Source organism: Ceratotherium simum, chromosome 11 (assembly GCF_057802395.1).
Source record: "Ceratotherium simum simum isolate JZ-2026a chromosome 11, ASM5780239v1, whole genome shotgun sequence".
Lineage (NCBI taxonomy): Eukaryota > Metazoa > Chordata > Mammalia > Perissodactyla > Rhinocerotidae > Ceratotherium > Ceratotherium simum.
Genome location: NC_141910.1, coordinates 20648421 through 20653577, shown reverse-complemented (window position 1 = coordinate 20653577; position 5157 = coordinate 20648421). Strand labels below are relative to the sequence as shown.

The following is a 5157-nucleotide window of genomic DNA, read 5'->3' as shown; positions in this document are numbered from 1 at the left end:
TTCTGGAGCTCAGTCTGCCTTCTTGCTTTTGAAAACTCCAGGTTATCCACTGTTTCCATGGCAGAATGGGGAATCCAGATCTCCACCATGGGCATAAAATTTTACAGGCAAAATTTAGGCCAGGAATAGATGTCCTGAAAATAATTAGCTGGACTCGCCCAAGGGTAGAAAGAGTTCTGTGCAGTGCCAGGCATTGAAGCTGTTCTGTCTTAAGGCAACTGTAACCCCCGTCAGTGGATGAGGATTGGAGAGACTCCTAAAATGGTCCCCACTGCCTGCATACTTTCCTCCCTTCTGTTTCAATATTAAGCCTCTATAACTTTGAGTAGCTTCATCCTTTTTTAAAATTCAGTCAGTCAAGGTGGGTTAGATTATGCTGTGGTAACAAACCTCAGTGCTTAAAGCAACAAAGATTTATTTTATGCTCATTCCACGTGTCCGTCTTGGAGTGACTGGGGGCCCTCCTCCATGGTCCTCACGCAGGGATCCAAGCTAGTGGAGTAGCCACCCTGTGGAATGGTGACAGCAGCGGTGGCAGGAAGAAGGAAAAGCACAAATTGCGAATTGGCTCGTGGAGTCCGCCACTGGGACGTGACCCAGGTCACCTCCGCTTACTCTTCTTTGGTCACCAAAACTCACAGGGCCTCGTTAGGAGGGCGGGGAAGTGCAATTCTACCAAGTTTCCAGAAGGGGGAGAAGGAGAATATGGGTAGCCAGCCTTAGTGATCAGTACAGTAATCCTTTTTTCCTGTTGAATTCTCACAAAACCTGTGCTCCGTTTTAGGATTAAGGAAACAGCCTGGGTCTCTGCCATCCTTGGGGGAAAGAAATGCATCCACTTGCCAAGCTCCTGGTGACATCTTGTGGCAGCTGCGAAGGTGGGAGGAGCAGGTGACCTGCTCCCTCGCCTCCAGGTGAGAGTTACTAGAACTGGCTGGGCCTGCTGGGCTGAGGGAAGACCTGGGGGCTGGGGAGGTAGGGTTATAATAGGGTTTATAATAGGGCCCAGGGCCCCCAGGGAGGGAGGAGAGGGGCATGGGGTCTTTGAGGAGTGGAAGGAATGTGACGTCACTTTGCACTCCCAGCAGAGAAGCAGGTCACGTGATGAGTGGCACTCCATGTGATGGGCATTGCATCATGTCCATAGTATAAGCTAAGTGAAAAAAGCAGGATACACAAGTACGACTGGACTACAGTTTTAAAAGAGTGTGTGTGTGTGTGTGTGTGTGTAGCAGGTATGAATCTCAGCCAGCAAAGTATATGAACAAGAATATTTACGTCCTTTATTTCCTTTTTTTTTTTTTTTTGGTGAGGAAGATTGGCCCTCAGCGAACATCCATGGCCAATCTTCCTCTTTTTGCTGAGGAAGATTGGCCCCGAGCTAACATCTGTGCCCATGCTCCTCCACTTTGTATGTGGGACGCTGCCACAGCATGGCTTCATGAGCAGTGCCATAGGTCCACACCTGGGATCCAAACCTGCGCACTGTGGGCCGCCAAAGTGGAGTGCACGAACTTAACCACTATGCCACTGGGCCAGCCCCACCTTTATTTCCTTTTAATTAACTTAACTCTGCCTCCCAGCCCTGACTCGTCCTGGTGGGAATTTACCCTTGTCGACTCTCAGGCCCCCGTCACCACAGTTGTGCTGTAGTCCCTGGTCCATACAGCAAAACACGGCTATGCTCCTGTCATTTTTTGTCATATACAAGCAAAGGTCCCGCTGCAGCCTCCCATCCTCGGCTGCTGTGGGCACTGGTGCCTGGCCTGGGTGCAGGAATCTTTGAGAGCCTGGAGACTTGCTCCTTGGACCCACCCTCTGAAGCATCGCCTCAGAAGTCTTGCCACCGCCCTCCTCACGTACTCACCTTTCCTTTCTCCCTTCATCCCTAATTCTGTCTCTGCTGCCTCAAGACCTCTCTCCCTCCCGCCCCTTCAGGACACATCATGCCTTCACTGGGTGTAAGTTTTCACACCCAGAAAGTACGTTAGCCCTGCTACAATACTTGAGTGAAGGGATTACTAGCAACATGGGAACTAGATGATTTGAAAATTTTCCTACTACAACCTCCTAGAAATGCTGAGCTTTCAAGGAAAAAAAGAAAAGACAAGAAACCTCCAGGTACCAAGTCTAGAGCCAGAACTTCATCTTCCTCCAGGACGCAAGAAGCAACGGTGAGTAAAGAAATGGGCAAACCAGTGGATAAGTCTAAAGATAATACTAATTTATAAAACTAATTTAGGATATATAAAAATGAGATGGGACTAAAATACTAGACGACAATAATATATTAAATGGGAGCGTGATGATCTGATTTAATGTTTTAATGACATTGAATTGCTTAGGAGGGGAATAAAGACATTGATTCACTTTTTATTTTGTAACATCAAATATGCATGTTCAAAATTTAGGGTATCCAGTAAAATAATAAAAACTGAGTGTACATCTTCCATGGGAGATGGAGATTAAACATAGTCTGGACTTCCATCTGAAAAGGGAGATGGAGGAAAAATCCAGAGAATAATATATGAGTTAAGAGTCAGAAAAAATTCTCCCATATATATACAAGACTTAAATTACCTCCCAGTGCTACAGTGATCATTTATGGAGAGGGAGGGTCCAGGTGAGTTACAGCCTCTGTTTCATACTTGTGATGGGCAGCCTCCAAAATGGCCTCCAATGGCCCCGACGTGCTGGTACTCTCACCTGCGTGGTCCTTTCCCACAATGCAGCAGGGTTACCCTGTGTAACCAGCAGGAGTGACGGTACGGCATGGCACTTGGTGTTGAGGTTACAAAAGGCTGCATCTTCCATCTTGGGCTCTCTCTCTCTTGCTATCTCATCATTTGCTCCTGGAGGAAACTTTGTCACGAGAAGCCCTGTCAAGAGGCCCACGTGTGGCCTCCTGCCAACAGCCACCTGCGTAAGCTTGGAAGCAGATCCTTTAACCTCAGTCAAGCCCTCAGACAACGGCAGCCCGGGCTGACTTCTTGGCTGCCACCTCCCTCGAGTCCCTGAGTCAGAACCCCCTGGATAAACTGCTCCTGATAACTGTGAGATAACAAGTGTTTGCGGTTTGGGAGATAACTTGTTAAGCAGCAATAGATAATTAATATACTTTTTGTGCAGTTTTCAAATTCTACATAACATACATATATTGCTTTACAACCAGAAGAAAGATTTTTTAAATGATCAATCAACTAAATCCCTCATTCCGGTGTGATACAGGACAGCCAGCTCAGTCATCTTGTCACTGTGGGTGCCTCACGCATCTATTCCAGCTGAAGTCGCCACTTCTCCTGCGCCCAGACAGCGGCCACGCCAGCGCGGCCTGAACGAGGGCTGGCCTTAATTTTGCCAGGAACTCTGGCCTTGCAAAATATCCCATAAAACGGGATGATTCTTTTCATGTAATCCAGGTCCCGCAAATGTAGCTAAAAATCAGTTAATTTCTTTGGGAAGTTGGATAACTTTTATACTTGATTAACTGATTCATAATTGTATAAACTAATAAATAACATTTGATTCCAACATATTAGCTATGTTGTTGTGCTCACAGAGGAGTTTCTAAAGTTGGGAATATACATTATTCTTTTGAAGGCCAACAGGCCTAGAGGAGAGTATGGAGTGCTGGAAAGAATGCTGAAAGAGCTCTGTGGCTTTGGGACAAGTCACTTTGCCTCTCTGGGCCTCAGTTTCCTCGTATGTAAAATGGCGAGGTTGGGGGTATTAATCTCCCATGACTCTAACGTGCCATGGAAGTTTGGCTCTTTGGTGACAAGCTATCTCAAAGCCAGCCTGAGCCTCCCTCATGAGAGACTCTGTTCTGTCCAGTATAGGAGACACTAGCCACAGAGGGCTATTTAAACTGAAATTAATTGAAATTAAAATTAAAATTGAGTTTCTCGGTTGCAGTAGCCACATTTCAAGTGCTCGACAGCCACACGTGGCTAGTGGCCAATGTGTTAGATGGTACATAGTTACAACACTCCCGTCATCCCAGAAAGTTCCATTGGACAGCACTGCTCTAAGGTCTTGCCTCTCAGTGTGGTCCACGAAGCAGCATCGGTGTCACCTGGGACCCCTTAGAAATGTAGGATCTTGGGTCACCACCCGGATCTGCTGAATCAGATTCTGCATTTTAACAAGACCCCCAGGCGCTGCCTGCACGTGTGAGTTGGAGAAGCATGGCTATCAGGAGCATTGCCACCAAGTAAGTGGCTGGAAATAGAGTGGTGCTTAGTTGTGTGGCCTCTGTATAGACTCCAGGGACTCATAGCCTGGCTCTCTTATCAGCTGTGTGACCTTATCTACTGCATAGGAAAATCTGAGGCTATAACAAGATAACGCAATGATCACGGTGCTAACACGCAGCAAATGCTCTCTAGATGGCGGCTGTTGCTATGTTTGGATTTGATGAGGTTGAAGGTCCTGGCCAACCCCAAGCCCAATGCAGACTGCGGGGCCAAGAGTGGCTGTTCCCGTCGCCGCCACAGGGTGGTGCTGTGTCACCAACGTGTTTACCTCTCCAACAGGCTCCCAGCTGGCTCCCCTGCAGGAAGCCAGAATTTGCCCTGAGACTTCCAGGTCTCTGTTTCTGATTACCAAGCACGACTGGGCAGCCAGGACACCAATCCAAGCATTCATCTGACAGATAATGGGAAAACAGGCCTCAGCTTTGTGCCTGACTGGAATGCAAAAGTAAAGTCGGCCCAAAGAGTTGAATAAGGCCTGTCTACAAGTGTAGCGGCAGCAGGAGGCTCCTGTGGGAAAGCTAGGGGGAGGGAAGCTGAGAATTCTGAGTCAGCTTCTGAATGACCTGGGCTCCTCATCCCGCAGATTCAAGCTATGGCTCTTTTTTTTTTTCTTTTTGTGAGGAAGGTCAGCCCCGAGCTAACATCTATTGCCAGTCCTCCTCCTTTTTTTTCCCCAAAGCCCCAGTAGATAGCTGTATGTCATAGTTGTACGTCCTTCTAGTTGCTGTATGTGGGATGCGGCCTCAGCATGGCCGGAGAAGCGGTGCGTCGGTGTGCGCCCGGGATCCCAACCCGGGCGAGAGAGAGAGAGAGAGAGAGAGAGAGAGAGAGAGAGAGGGAGAGAGGGAGAGAGGGAGAGAGGGAGAGAGGGAGAGAGGGAGAGAGGGAGAGAGGGAGAGAG

General features: G+C 48.1%; 1 long non-coding RNA gene across 1 annotated transcript; it reads left to right on the top strand.

Annotated features, from left to right (window-relative positions):
* Positions 1–789: 789 nt before the first annotated feature.
* Positions 790–3430, top strand: LOC147915940 (uncharacterized). Its single transcript, XR_015553560.1, has 3 exons — positions 790–914; positions 2075–2174; positions 3229–3430. It is a non-coding gene; the product is annotated as an uncharacterized LOC147915940 (long non-coding RNA).
* Positions 3431–5157: the final 1727 nt, after the last annotated feature.